A 15,681-nucleotide genomic window follows, 5' to 3' on the forward strand; every position below is an offset into this window, starting at 1 on the left:
GCTGCTGGCTGACTCAGGACCAGAAGCAAAGGCAGGGGACAGAGGGGATTTTTTTCCTTCACAAGAAGCTGAAATTTTAACCCCTCAAAGCCTGGGGACAGCTCTCAAAAGCATCCCACACATCCGTCCCTCGTGCAGCTATGGCACGTCTGGTGTCTCAGGACCACTGGCCATGTTTGCAAACCTGGTGGTGCAAAGGGTTAAGTGTTGGCCATCGACACCTAACCATCCAGGCTTCTTCCCACATTCAGCTTTTGTGAGAGAAACCCCCTCACAGCCTCCTTTTATCTTTTTTTTTTTTTTCACCCTTCCCTTCTCCTACCTAAACCATCCCTCCTCTCCCCCACGGGCATCGGGGAGAGATTTACAGCCCTTTCCTGAGTCTGGCATCCCAGCAAGGGCCTTACAAAACGCATCACAGGGCTGGGATTTCCCACCTCCCTTCAAATGCCAGCCAGACCGGGGGTGCCCCAGACCCCCCCAGTAATTTAGAGGCTGTGTCTGTACAGCACCCAGCACAGGGGGAGCAGGCACTCTGCAAGATACAGCAATGCAGACTCAACAGCATTTTTTATGCAAATGCAAATGCAATTTTAATTTTTTTTTTTTTTTTTTTGCTTTGCCAGCACCTTTTTTTGTCAGATTTCAGATATGCATGTGCAAACTCAGTCTGGTGATCAGCTCTTGCTGTGCTGCAGCTTGCACCCGCCCTTCCCGGGGCTGGTGATGATGGAGAGGAACCAGGGAGATGGAAGAGCTGTTGCCTTCATGCTAAAACCATCTGACATATCTACAGCTGCATTTAAGCTCTTAGCAGCAAACAAATGGTTCAACATTTCCTGCAACATCTCATCAAAACAAAAACTGGGTCTGTGCCGATGAACCAAATGGTGTGAGGGAATGGGCACGGGCACAGGGGGCTGGTGGAAACACACTCCCTGGTCTGGGTTTGATGTGGGATGAGCAATCCCAGGACATGGTTCAAGAATGAGCAAAGACCAGGGCCCCTTCCCGACAGCCAAGTTGGATTCAGCCACCCAGATTTGATAACCGAGAGCATTTCATTGCATGGATGTTCCCAGACAGGGTCAGTTGGCCTCAGGGCCAAAGACCAGGTCTAGCACGGGTTAGTTTACTAGCAGAGGTGTCGCTACCGAGGCTGGACATCTATCTCATGGCAGTAACAGCCCACACGCTGTCACCCACTCCCTCTTCTGTAAATGTTTATTTTTCATTCAGTAATGTAATGGATTTCAAATGAACTGCCGTGAGACACCAGTGAAAGCCTGAAGCCAGGTCCCTCTGAAGTCTCTTCATGGGTTTTGAATGTTTTTTTGGCATGGATTTATCTCATTTAAGTTGTCTTCACCCCCCAGAAAAACCCCCAAAACCTGTGGTGGGGATCTGCTCTTCTCCTTCTACAAAAACCCTTCTGATGGTGAGGCTTTAACCCCAAACACCTGCACTGGTCACCTGAAATTAGGTGTGATGAGTCAAAATAAACCTGTGCAACATTAACACTGCCAGTACCTATAGTTCAGGTTGTTTTTTTTTTTTTCTTTTACTGAGATATAGCGCAGCCTTTCTGTTGCACTCAGAGATGCAGAAGATGCCAGTCCTCAGAGCTACATCCCAGAGCATCCCTGGGCACAGCACCTTTTCCAGCACACTCCTGCATCCTTGGGAACACTTGGATCCAAGCCTGGGTCCTTGCTGGCATGTGGTTTTGTAAAGCCCAAGCTGGGAATTGCCTGCCATAGTGGTAATTCCCTCCAGACTTTCTTGGGAAACCCAAATCTCCTGTGCCAGTCTGAGCACCACAAATGCCATGAGATAGATTTGCCCTATAGCTTACTAAATCTCATCTGGACCTTCCGAGCTGCCTCTGTATCACCAGAAATGGGCAGAAATGGCCATTCTTCTTCCATAACAGAAGCAGTTCAATGCGGCTTGGATTTGAATCATCTGCTTCCTGCCCTGGCTCCTGGCTTTGAGGAATTCCTCCTTGTAGGCATCCTGCCAACAGAGCATGGAGGAGCTGGACCTCCCAGTAGGGGAGTGTGGTCTTTCTGTGGGACCACGTGCTGGGAGCATCTTGGAGGAGCATCAATGGTTGCTTCTCAGTTGGTCACCAAGTAAATGCCTTTCCCTCAAAGCAAAGTCCCTGGGCCTCAGCCTGCCCAGGCTGGGATGGGGAGAAGAGGCTGTGGTGGTCTCAACCATCACCATCCTCTCCTATCCAGGTGCAGCCTCCACTCCCTGCACAGGGACTTGTACCAGAAAAGTCCTCTGGTATGGTTGGAGTGTCACCTGGGAACAGTCAACCTGGAAATGTGGCAGAGGCACCTACAGAGGGCAGCAGGTCTCCAGCTAATGCTGTCCCTGATCACCCCAAGGGAACGGAGACAAGCACAGATGATGTGCAGAGGGTTGTGGCCACCTGGCTGCTCATCTCCATGGACCACTGAAGGACCTGGGACTGGTCTTTTGCAGTATTTCTCTGTTGTTTGGTGTGGGTCAGCTTGTTTAAGAGATGTCTTTTCCCAGCTGGGCTGGCACAAGGTTTCTGAGCAACACAGGGGAAATAGTCCACTGCAAGGACAAGACCCTTGCACCCATGTGTTTGTCCCTGCTCTGCTTCTGGATGATGCTGAGCATCCACCCCTCACCCTGCCGAAATGATGTGCATGCTGGGACTGAGGAATTGCCTTTCCTGTGGAAAGGGTTGTCCACCCATGCCTTCAGCCCCAGCCTGGGGTGTGACGCAGATTAATTGCCAATTAATGGGACATTGTGCAGGGAGGACTTGGGCTCCTGGGAGTCTGGAATAGCATGTCAGAGAGTCTTGGGGCTGTTTCAGTGTAAAACAGGTGCAAGCAAGAGGGAAGCTGGTTTTTGGACCATATATCCTGCATGTAGATGGAGACAGAGTAGCGATGTAGGGATATAGGGGAAAGACAGTGCTGTGTGAAGTGCTTCAAGAACAAGGCAAGGGGCTGTAAGTATTTCATCACTATTTGGAACAGTTCTTAACCTTGACCCTCCTCATTCAAATACCATCCCTGTGAGCCATTAAGTTTCTTTCTCAATATTCTCAGAGGTTGGTATTTTGTTTTCCTATGAATTTCCAAACCAATTGTATTGTTGGACCATTCATCAACCCATCCCACTAAATAACTTGCAAACTTTCTGGTGAATTCTAGCTGAGTTTGGTAAAGGAGAAGATGTTTTAAAGCTGCAAAGAGGTGGCTGAGCATAGGAGTGAGGAGACTAAGTCCACTAGAGTAAAAGCTTCACGGTGAGCACCACCAGGGTGTTAAACACCAAACTATCAACAGGAAATCAGATTTCATAAGTTTCACCGTCATGGAACATGGTGACATTTTTTGCATTGTGTGTTGCCTTGGGGTATCAGTGATATTTTCTCCACGAGTTTCTCCCAGGTGAGTCAACATCAAAGACAAAAGCAAAGGACAATTGTGCTTGAAGTCCTATGGAAATCATGGTGGGAATTTTCAGCCCACCTGTTTTTTCATAGGTAAAAGGAAATCAATTTGGTGACTCCAGATCTAACTTTGCAAGTGTGCATATTGAGTTAGCGAATTATTCCTCCCTTCAACTCCAAAAAAGTTCCCAGTCCCTGAAGAACTAGAAATCACTTCTAAAGAAAATCAATACCTTTTCCAAAGATTTTAAGTGTCTCATTTGTAATCACTTTCCTTTGATAAACCTGCTAATCCAATTCATTGCAGCAACCCATAGAAGCAAAAAACATGTAAAATCTCAGGACTGGTATGCATTTTTTTCCATCTCTCTACATTGCTGGGAAAAGGACTTGAGTTCCACTTTCACCCAAAATATTTGTTGTAAATTATTTTCCAGAATTGCTAGTGAACCAAAAATTCCCCTCCCAGTCTTACCTGGCTACCCAGTAAGGCATCTCTACTGAAGAACACAAGAGTGGAGGGTTCTTGGGTGGACACCATCTCCTCGAACTCCAGTTAAAATTTCTGTGATTACCCTCAACTTCTTTCCTTGGCTTTCTGAGCCAAGGAAGGGAAAGGTAAGGAAAGCCCATCTCAGATACTTGTTTTAAGTTGGGATGAATGAATGATGCAGAGACAAGCTGCAGCATCCCTGTCCTTGTCACCCCCCTTGGTGCCAGAGTCAATTTCATGGCAAGAGCTGGGTGAAATTTCCTGGATTTGTAACTGACTGTCAGAAAACACAGTTTCACCTCAACGCTTGGTGGCTTGAAAAACTGAATCTGAACAATAGCTTCAGCTCAGGGCAAAAAATGAAAGATGAATAATTGGGTTTGACTTTTTTTTTCAGCCCAGCAGTTTGATTTTTCATTTTCCTGCATCAAACCAGCCCCTTTTGGGGGCATTAAAATAAAAACAACAAGTGAAATGTTGTTGCTTGCTAGATTCTTCTGCTTTGCTGTTTTTTTCAGCCTAGAGAATGAACCATAAAATCAGACGTGACCCTGTTCCAGAGAGATCCATACTTTGGAGGTTGTCTCCATCCCCCAGACAGCCATCAACAGAAGGCTGTTTTCAGCCAATGATGCTACCTGGAACTGCAGGACCAAGACCCAAGATTCAACCTTCTCTTACATAAAGTTGTCATCCCTCATCTCAAAAAAGAGTTGATAAACAGCCCATCGCTCAACCAGCCTCAGGCAGAATCCCTGTTGTCCTGTTTGATGAAGCTTTGGCTGGCTTGCCTTTCTGCTTGTCTCGACGTGGCATGGGCTTTATCCAAAATCCAGCAGGATCAGTAGGTGACACACATCAGCTTCCTGACCTTCAAGTGGGTTGGTGGGTCTGAAACCCTGCTGATGAGGGTGGAAATGAGAACGATGGAGCTTCACAGTATTGCATGGTTGGAAACAAAGCTGTGCCCAAAGACCCTTGAGGACAGCAGGCACCGAAAGACCCCATTGTAGTGAGGTCTGAGCTGATCCCTGCACACAACAGCTCCGGGTGGGCACTGGGTGCTCAGCCCAGGCAAAGCTTTTTGCAGTACAGCAAGTACCTAATTGCACAAAAAAAAGATGGAAGGCAGACCTTACCAAGAGCTTACATGCAAGTGATAAAGAGATATCAGGATGTGCGGTCAGCTGTCTCCTGTACTTCTCTTTCCCCCATGCCCTAAATGGCATCAGCTGTCTTGTACTTGTTGCCAACAGGCGGCCAGCTCTCTTTAGATGAGATTTTAAGCAGAAACAGAACCTCAAATGGAAAGTGAGTAAGATTACAGCACCGTAACCTAGATGATTACAAAAGGGGAAACTGTTCAGACTAGAACCTGACTGGAGACAAACTCTCCCAAAGGTTAAGCGCATGCAATAAATATCTCCACCCCTGCTATTGGCCCAGACTGCTCTTAGCTGTGAATGGGCCAATCTAGAAAAATCAAGGACCCATATTTCTCCTCCCATTTGCAGACCAGCTTTACATCCTGTGACTCCAGGGGATGACTTTCAACTCACACCAGCCTGAATGAGAGCGATTCAGGGCATCATTTGTAGCGGGACGGTACTTTTTATAGCTCGACGAACCTTTGCGGGTAACGGTTCTTCTAAGGTAGACACCGTGCTAACATTAGTGCTAAATAAGCAGTGTGGTTTATACTACCAGCCCTTAATTGCTATAAGTGTAACAAACCAGTTTGATTTGTCATTCAGCTGTTGTCGACAGGAAACCACTAACAGCAGTCAACTGACAACACCAAGAAGAATTAGGGTTTCTCTTTCTACATGCTCTAAGGATTAAAACCTATCAAGACGAGCTTATGTTCTCGAGTACGAACCTTACAAGGGATTTTTTTACTCTGGTGGACAACTAGGATTGAGCAGGATATGATTTGATCCAAACATAGGACTCGCCAGGTAAGTGCAAAAGATTTTCCATCAATTTTGCTTCCTGCTGCCTGTTTATCGTCCGGTGCTCCATTGGGTGCATCCCCTTAGAGCATTTAAAGATTTGGCCCATCTCTGGTTATTGTCTATGGACCGGTGGTAATTAAGCCCTTAAAGATTGGAAGTGGGATGTTCAATGGGCCATACTGCTGCCACGGATCGGGGCAGGGTGCATCTCTTTCTTTCCTTCTCGCAGTGTCTCAGCGCTGAAATCAGAGCAGACTCTGAGGTGGGACTGATGCTCTAAGTCAGACGCTGACCTGGCAGGTTGTCTCTTGGGCACAGATCAACCTCTTTCTCTTAAAAAAAATAAAAGTAGATGAAAGCCCTTTAAATAGAAAGGGGTGAATGAGTTTCTTCCAGCTGAATTCCTTGGAGAGGAGAGGGGAGAAAATGAAATCAGGGACGCAATTCTGAATTTAAGGGGAGGTGGGAGTTTAGATGCTCAGTTTCCAACTCAGCAACCTTTGCTGGGTTGAACTGCTGGATGCTGCGTACGGTGCAGAGGAAGGTTGAGGCTTTAATTCCCCTTCTGCCGAGGGTCACATCTGAGGCTGAGGATCTTTGTTTTCTTTTGCCCCACAGATGGGTTGGATAGTCTCCTTGGAGGTAATATTTTGTTTTCACCAACTCTTCCATTCAAGCTGGTAAAACCAGTGGCAGGTTAACAGTGGTTGTGGGCAAAGCTTCTGGCAAGTTGGAGATCTCCAGAGGAGCTAAAGGAAGGATGGACTTACTGCTTCTCCCCTGGTCACTTCCCATCCTCACACATGCAGAGTCTACACTAAGTCCATAACTTTCATTCTTGGTTAAAATTTAGGCCAGACTCAAATTTCCACAGTGCTCTAACTTGGAGCCTGGATATCTCAGAAGCCACCTTGTTTGCTGTGCTACTTCTGGCAGGGAAGAGCAGTTGCAGCATCTTGGGTATTTGCATCTCAGACCTCCTCAGGTGTTTACTCGGGGCTTTGTGGCCAGTGATGCCTGGCAAGGCAATGCTCTTCAAGGTGCTTCAGCTACCCCACTTGTGAAATAGGGACATTTCTTGCCTTTCTTGCAGGGCTGCTCTGGTATTTAATTGATTACAGATCTTTAAAAGTGCAAAATCGGGACAAAGTGCGTACACCCTCAGCAGTGAGCGTTTCTGCCACACACAGAGCACGCACACGTGGTCCCTGCTCTGGTACATGCTGGAGAAAAGAAGGCAGATGGAAATTTAGAAGGAAAAAGGACAGCTACAGGGCAGCAAAAGCACCCTCATTAATACGCTCCATTAGTCATTCTGTCAAGGTTTAAGTAATTTTTATCAGATGATTTGAGGGCTGCAGAGCTTGTGTTTTCTTGCCCACATTTTGTTTTTTCTCCCAGACCTAGCGCAGCATTATCATTATACTGATGCACAAAAATCTGTGAAAAAACCTTCTGGCCCGTTCTTGTTTTGTTCTGCCAAAATAGGGTTATCATTACACTGTGAGGGTTACAAAGTTGCATGCTGAATTTTCTGATGGAGGAGGAAAGACCCAAGATATATTTAAGTGAAAATTTTGCAAAGGTTCTACTGATTTTCCTTTATCTGCTTTTCTCATGATTTTCTGTGTTCTGCTTAATCAGTGTGGAGGGTTCTGTCATATATTTTTACCCTGGAGTCTCAGCTGAGACAGTGTGCTCCCCAGCCCCTGTTAAATAAGCCCACGATATCCTAGGGTAAGCGTCCCGCTTCTACCCAATTTGGGCTGTGTGTCCATTTCAGAAAACTCTTGTATTTCTGCTTTATGACTTCCTGACTGACTGACCTTTCAGCCTTTAATTCTCCGTGGCACCTTTATGGGCACATCAAGAGTCCAAAAAGGCCTTGAGGCTGTATTTAGGTGCAGAAAAGGCTTTTTGTCGTCTCAGTCAGGTGTGGAAACAGGCCACCATGGATTTCACGGGGGTCACAGCACTGTGTTGAGCAGAGTAGGAGCACTTGGGCACACTATTACTTCATCATTATTTGTCTTCCTTCCTTCCCCTCATTCTTTCAATTCTCTCTATGTTGAGAAGGGAGTTTCCTTGCTGTTCTTCCACAGTTGACGAGACTCTGGAGGCAACCAAGCGTTGACTCCATGTGGGTGAGCTCCCCTGTAGTCAATCATTTCCTCCAGGCCCACGGGCTTCAATCATGGGCAAGAATTTTGCAAGATACCTGGGGCTAAATCCTGATGGAGCCCTCGGCAGCCCCAAAGTTTCCATTCATGGCTTCATTTTATGTGGTGCAAGTCAGTTTTCTTGTTAGGTTGGCACCATGCTGCAAGATTAGAAGTAGCTGAGGGGATAAAAAAGGACGCAATTACCCCTTGGCAGAGGTCTTGGCAAGAGATTACAGCCTCAGGGTCCCGCTGCTGGTTGTGGAAGAAGTGGCTGCACCGCTGGACATCACTGTGAAACTCAAAAGAAAGTACATCACCGTGCGAAACAGGATATACAGGGTCATGGTTGTTGATTAAAAATAAATGCTACGGCGCAACATACGCAATATGAACGTAAACCAGACCTCTGGTATTTCATGCTGGACAAGCCATGTGCTTCTCACAGGTCAGCCTGTCTTCCATATCAGGATTAAATCCATGTGAATTCATTTCACTCGCTAGCCAAAAATATCCCCCCAAAACACAAAACTCAAAACACAGCAGCTCCTTGTGTTGAAATAAAAAATAGGTTTCTAATTAGTTTTTTTTTCCAAGAAAATGTTGCAACTGAGCAGGAGAACAATGTTTCTGTGGTTTTATGGAGCAATTTTGCCTTTGTTAATGTTGGTCAGTTTTAATTGGGAAAACGTTGTGGGCTTGCCTATTCAAACTTCCAAACCTAATTATAAATGCCCAAAGGAGAGAGACGTGCTTGAGCAAAGGTGTGGAAAGTGTGATCAATGAGGAATTTTTGCAATTTTTTTATCTGCTGGAGCCAGTGCGAAGAAGGAAGGAATAAACTTCTTGTCTGCCATGATGGGCAGGACAAGCAGTTGTAGGTCTTTCAGTGAAGGAAATTAGTGCTGATCGTTAGGAAGTCATTTTAAGGCTACGGGAATTGGAGGGCTGGGATAGAGTGATGGGGAGCAGTGGGAATTTCCATCACTAAAATCTTTGAAGCACAAGTTAGGTAGTCTCTCCGATGCAATGTAGGTCCACCAGATTAATGACCTTCTAGGGGCCAGTTCTACATTTCTGCCATCCTGCAAAGTATATGTGGCTTCTGAAGTGAAATATGCTTTTCAAAATCTCTCTCCTGCATTTCCCCCTCTTTATTTATTTACATATTTATGAAATTATTCTCCAACTTTGACTGAATATCACTGATCATTTCTGCTTCTCTGGAAACCATGAAATGTGTTATTGATCAAAAAGCAGCGTGCAGGACCCCTTGGGTCCTGCGTGTCAGGCACGTAGAAGACAGAGCAGAAATAGAAAACACATGGTTTACAAATTAATCTTTTGCTACCTAATGAAAGGAGATGAGTGAAAATTATTCAGTTATCCGGGATATCTGGTTTGCCTTACTGATGGTTGAATATGCAACAGTTTTGGTGGATAAAAGTTGGTTGAAACAACTCTTTGTGCCATCTGCTTAAGCATCCTTATGGCCAAGAGGCAAAAGAGGCAACTGGCCCAAGTTCCTGGGGTCCCAATTTACTACATTATAGTATAACCTCCTACACAGAAGGTCCCAGCCTCCCCTTTTCTCAGACCTCGGTGCTTCCCCGGGTTGTGGTGACTAGTGCTGAAGGACCATCAGGTCACACGAGGTGTCCTCATAAGAACGTACCCCTCTTCTCTGTGAAACCTTGGAGTAGGAAAGAAAAACCTTGACAAAATGCTGCGGGCAGAGGAACTGCAGGACTTCTTTCAGCCCAGCCGATCGCCTGCCCCACACCCAAGCCACGATGGCATCCATGTTTACGTGACTAGCTGCTGATGGTGAATGGCTTGCAACCATGAAAATTTGGGGCAGAACATCTCAAAATATGTGTATGGGAGGATGATGCTTAAAAAGTGGGCTTTGAATAGAGGTTAAATTTGATCAATGGAAAAATCAAGGTATCACTTGCGATACGTGATGGAAAGAAGGAGAAACAAGATCATACTAAGCAAATGGAGAAACTAATATAAAAGCTTTAACTTGCCTTTTATCTCAAGAGTTTTTCCTGGCTGTCTCTTACGTATTTAGCCTTCACCATTTTAGAAGCACAGGAAGAAGATCACAGCTGCTTGAGACATTAATATAGCAAACTTTGTGGGGAATTATTCTTTTTCCAGTGAAAGATGCCAATATGCACAGTATTTTTGTGACAGAACCTTTTCAAGGGTGACAATTTCCCATAGAATGCTTTTTTTCCTGGAAATTTTGGTGGAAAAGTGGGAAAAAACGTTCTGTGTAAAAGTTGCTGGGTGGGCTGCCAATGAATAACAACTGTGCACAGAACGGAATTGAGACCATGGGACTCTTTACAAGAGAGGTTTTAGCCCGATGGGAAGAAATCCTGGTTGTTTAAATGCAGTTCTGCATGGGCATCAACTGTCCTGCTGTTGTTAGTGAGAGTATGGACACTGGAAAAGCAAGAAACTTAAGGAAATAAGATTTCTTCTGACTGTGATGCAATAGAAAAATAAGATAAGGTAGTGGATGAGTCCCATCACTCCTGCGCCATAAGTAATGATTGCTGCAACAGACCTGGCTGTGAGGTTTGGCTTTCTTCTACTGTGTTTCTGTCTCCTTCGAGCACCATAGGGAATTTTGAATGTTCTTTTAATTCTGAAAGTCAAGCTCATCTTGTAATTTTGAATAAGGGATTAAAAAATGGTGGTTTTTTTTTTTTTCTTTACTAGCATCAAAAGGAAAATAATATTGAGGCAGATTTTTTGCTGCTGCAGGTAGCCAAGATCAGGCATGGTGTGAGCAGTATAGAGGAAGCCTGGCAGGGAGGGCTGGTCTGGGTAGAGAGAAGAATCAGCACCATCATGTCCAGCATGGGCAGGTTCTCACAGCAAGGACCACACACTTCTCCAGCAAGGTTCTGTGAGGCTGATCCTGCCTCGGGGTGGAGGGCTGTGCTAAATGCTTCTCCAGCGGCTGTTTTCTGCAAGCGGTTGTACTGATTCTGAACAGTGGAAATTCAGACTTCCATGAGGTGACCAGAAGGGTGTCTGTTTTAAAATGTTTGTGTTTCTCCTCATTAGTTCTCTTATTTATATGTGAAAGGAAGAAAAAGGAAAAAAAGTCACTTTCTCCCTCCAAAAAGGCTTTTCCAAAGTAGCACCAGAAAAAAAAATTGTCATCCCTGTTAGTAGAATATCCCCCAGTTGCCATCAGCCAAAGCCACTGCTGCATTTTCATCCCAGTCCCTCAAGATACCCGTGCAATGCCCATGGGATTCAGCAATAAATAACAATAGTGAAACAAGAGGGAGCCCATCGCCACCCTGTGCTTGGGGTGGTCTGATACCTGGGGCTACACAAGGTGCCTGTTTCTGAATGTCATCCCAAACACAGTGACGTGTTTAGGGTAGTAAATCAGGGGAAGAGGGACAGCCTGTGTCTTGGAAAGCAGAGACCCAATGGATGGGCAGTGCAACTTGAGCAATTGGGCTAGACACTCATAAGCACAGTCCAGGAGCTAGCACGGGATAGAGACTCCAAGGAATTTGGATGCAGTCACCTGCTTTTGAAGCGTGAGAGAATGGGCCCTGATACTGTCTATTTTACTAGTAGAGACGCTGCCTCGGAGAGCTCAGAATGTCTAAGTGGTCAGAATGGAGGTTGGTGGGTTGGTTATAATACATCAGCTTCTTCCTGGAGCAACGCTATGTTGTTTTTTATCTGCTAGAGGAATGGAAACAGGGAGGTTCAGGTGGTAAATTAGGCTACTCATTATTAACAGGGAAGAGAAAAACATGGCCAGACCATGAAAGCAACATCTGGAGGGAATGATCTGCCCAGCTTTCCTGGCAGGGGTATAGGGAAGAAGTCCTGGGGGCCAGCTGGAAGAGGAGAAGTGCCTTCATCCCTCTTGGTGGTTTCAGATCACAGCTGGTCACCTCTGCAGCAGACACCTTAACAAGAACATTTTTTTGTTTGGTGTGAACTGGATAAAATGCAGTGGGAGTGGGTGCTGCTGCAGAAGGAGGCTGTGCAGTGGGCCACCGGTGTAGGTGTCTGGCTGAGGGGTCATCATGGTGGGCTGTGGATCATCCAGAGGGAGGCTGCCACATTTTCTGGTCCATCTCCACATCCTGTGGAGCGGTAGGTCCTAGAGGTCTTTCTTATGGGCAAGCCCATGGGCTGGACCTCTGGTCTCCATGCACATCTTATAGGGGACGGTAAAAGGTAGCAGAGACAAGCCAGCCTTGGCATTGCAGACTCATGTAGAGGCCTGCAAAAATACTTGAGAACATCTGGGCACTGACGTATGAAAACAAGGTGGAAACCACTGCCAGACAGACCCTACGTGACTGAGTGAGATTACAGCCTGTGCTTTCAGGTCAGGGAAGTGGGGGCAGGTAGAGCCCGTCTGGAGTGACGCAGGAGCTGTGTACGAGAGACTTTCTCTCTTTTTAGTGCCCTTTTTCATATGCTTTCCTGATGGTCTCCCTCCAGCTGCTTTCAAAGGACAACCCTGGGGTGCCGCTTCATGATTTCTGAGTAAGCAAATTGCAGAAGGTCACTCACTGCCTGAGCCTCTTGACTGTAGGTCTCATCTCACAGCTATGAGATGCCCCGTCTGGAGGCAGGCAGGATGGAGGGATGTGCCCCAGGTGACATGCAGGGGCACAAGCAAGATATCTTAGATACCAAAAAATCTCCCTAGGATGTGATAGGCAGACCTCACCATATCTAATTCGTTTTATTTTTACTTCTCTCTTCTGACTCGCTTTAACTGTGGCTGTCACTGGAAGGGTCTTTGCAGCAGCCCTGGCTGCAGCTGCTGGGTTTCCCCACTGTCAGCATTGGGACCATGTCTCAAATCAGAAGCAGGTTTCTGTCTGGAGCCACCACGCTATCGCCCTGTTTCCCAAGATGACTTGGCAGCAGCTACCTTATTTCTAAGCCTTTGTTGCACCTCATGGTAGCTCCTCCTTCCTACCTCAGCGGTGGATGACAAGAAGCTTTCTAAAAAAGCAACTTCCCTTTTCATAGGAATAGGAAGTGAAGCTTGCTTAGCAAAGGGTGGTCAGGTACCTCAGATGTGCTCTCCGCCAAAGGATGAGCCCCTGCCCTAAAGCTCAAAGCAATCCAGCTAACCCTGAAGCTGCCCTCTCCTTCCCCACCCCCAACCCAAACACCTCCATCTCTGTCCTGTCTCCTCTGCCTTTAGCTGGAGGAGAACTGAGCAGGCAAAATGCAAGCTGGCAAGGGAGAAGTTTGATGAATCTGCAAGGGCTTCCTCATTTCTGTACCTCCTTGGTATGCAAACGGCAGGCCTGAATCTACAGCACACCTGGCCAAGGGGCGATGGGGTGGGTGCCTGTCCTGGTTGTCTCCAGAGTCACCCTGTGCTGGCCCTTTAGGGTAAGGGGTGTGGTGTGACCCCCCCAAGCACTTGCAGAACCCTACTTATGGCTCAGAGCTGCTGCTGACGCAGCATCGTGTCCTCAGCCAGCCTCGTCTTGTCCTTGGGTCTTATGGCTGGTAAAGGTCCTCCGCCTTGACCTCAGCTTAGATCTGCTCCATGAAGCCTTTCCTCCTGTAAACAACATCATCAGCGTGTGGGTGACCTGTAGGTTGAGCATCACACTCGGTAGATGTCAGCTTGTGTTTGTCTTTCTCAGTGAGAGCGTCTGAAGTGCAAACTACGTGAGGTCATTCCAGCCTTGGGTGGCTGAGACAAGAGTCCCTTCTGTCCTGCTACCCCATATAGTGCAAAAATGACGTCATGCAATTACCCACAGAGGTTTACACAGTGGGTTTGTGGGGCCTCATCTCTGCAACAGCTTAAGCAAATACACTGAAAACACCCTGGAGAAGTCAGCTCTTTATGCACCCTACGGGAAACTTCAGGAGTCTGTAGAAACAAATCCTGCTTCTTATACAACATTTATCTCCCAAGACAGAGGCCTTTTGGTCTCCTTATTGAACATGCTGAGGCAGAATGAAAAAGTCACTTCCTCAGAGCCACCCACAAGTCCCTGTCCAGGTCTTCATTCGTTAGACCACACTGCTATGGTTGAGTAGGTTCATAGAGGGTTGGGGCTCACTGGAACAAGATGCATTTCATCTGAAAAAGGCCTTTTTTTTAATCACAGAAAGGAAAGATCATTGCAAAGACAGTTTGTTCAGCTGTTTCCTAAAATTTGGTGGTTTGCATAGTGGAAACACAATCCATTCACAGTCATTGTAGCTGTTTTTAATGACAGCTGTTAATAGCCTGTGGGCTTTGCTGGGGTTTGTGTCTAGATTCTCTTTGGGTTTCTTGCCTTCCTCACTCATTTTCATTGGCCAGGTTGTATGGGAAGTGCAACTCCCACCCCCTCCCAGATGATAATTTTTATATTCAAAATAGAGCAAGGAATCCTTGGGGGAGAGAAAAGAGTCTGTTCTGACACAAAGACCTGATTAAAAAAAGAAAGCCCATTTGCAAAATCAGGCTGCTTCTGCAGTCTGGGAGTGCGACATTCAAAGCGGTCGGTCCCATGGATAGTGTGGACGTGGTGGGAGCCAGAGGTATCTAACAGAGAAATTCTTCAAGGGCCCTCAGCCCCATGGAGCATCTGTCATGGGTCAGACCAGTGGTTCGTCCGTCCTCGGATCGTGTCTCCAGGAGCAGCTGCATAGGAAGCAGGCAAGTAGGGAACATCCCACCCCTATCCGCATTCCCCTGAGGGCTGGGAGAAACCCAGCAGGTTTTTCTCTACCCTCTTCCTCTCTCCCATCCCTCCTTCATGTGATGCCCCCCCTGCCCTGTTTCCCTTCCCCAGGATCTGTGGGGTTGAGAGATGATGGGGGCACTACAGCCCCAAGAGATGGTTTGCAGGGATGCCGTTCCCTTGGTTTACTGCAAAAAGAGAGGAGGACAAGTAAGTGCCAGGTGTGCATACCCTGATACTCTCATCCTCCTCCATTCTCCCTAGGACTTGGAGGGGAAGACGGTATATGTGTGTGGAAGGCTGGCTGGAGCTGGACACAGTTCTGCATCCAGCAGCTATTTCTGGTGTGGCTTTCCAAGTGGTTGGAGGTGTTCAGGTGGGAAACTGGAGTTGTACATCTTTCTTTCTCTGCAGCCCTTCGCCTCATATGAGCATGGTGGGAGGGAGCATCATTTCTGCTGAGACTTGAACCAAGGAGGGGGTCTCTGACAGCATCGAGTGCCTGAGCACCAGCCTCATTGCTCCTCTTGGGACATGGCTAACATTTCCTACAAAATGTTGTCCCTTTGCTAGAAAAAGGCAGGCTCTGGGATGCAGGGCCTCTGTGAAAGACCTTTCCCAGGGCAGAAATATGGGTGGCCACATATAGAGGTGTGGAGAGACACCGCGTCCATCTCCTCATGTCTCCATGGCTGTGAGGGCCAGGACCCCCCCCATCTCTACAGACCACTGTGATGAGCCCACAAAGTGCTGTAAAACAGAGAATCATGGGTTTTGGTCAAGCAAGTATGGACTGCGCCCACTTCCACAGGACTTAGACCTCAGTTAGGGGTGGTCTCTGGAGAGGACTTCTCCCTGCTGTGCTCCAACTTGTGCTCCCATCCACAAGTCTGGTCCATGCCCATGTTAGGCAGCAGAT

At 46.9% G+C, this 15,681-nt stretch overlaps 1 protein-coding gene across 2 annotated transcripts in view; it reads left to right on the top strand.

The window, feature by feature from the left end:
• Window positions 1–5,466: 5,466 nt before the first annotated feature.
• BLK (BLK proto-oncogene, Src family tyrosine kinase) overlaps window positions 5,467–15,681 on the top strand; it is a 43,874-nt gene continuing 33,659 nt past the window's right edge. The window contains exons 1-2 of one of the 2 annotated variants that reach the window (XM_054820565.1): window positions 5,467–5,591; window positions 5,693–5,896. The gene's annotated coding sequence lies outside the window, so the exon portion shown is untranslated. Of the gene's footprint in view, window positions 5,897–15,681 lie in introns of both variants that reach the window. The other variant, XM_054820566.1, reaches the window with a different exon arrangement.

The sequence above is a fragment of the Grus americana genome, chromosome 3 (assembly GCF_028858705.1).
Source record: "Grus americana isolate bGruAme1 chromosome 3, bGruAme1.mat, whole genome shotgun sequence".
Lineage (NCBI taxonomy): Eukaryota > Metazoa > Chordata > Aves > Gruiformes > Gruidae > Grus > Grus americana.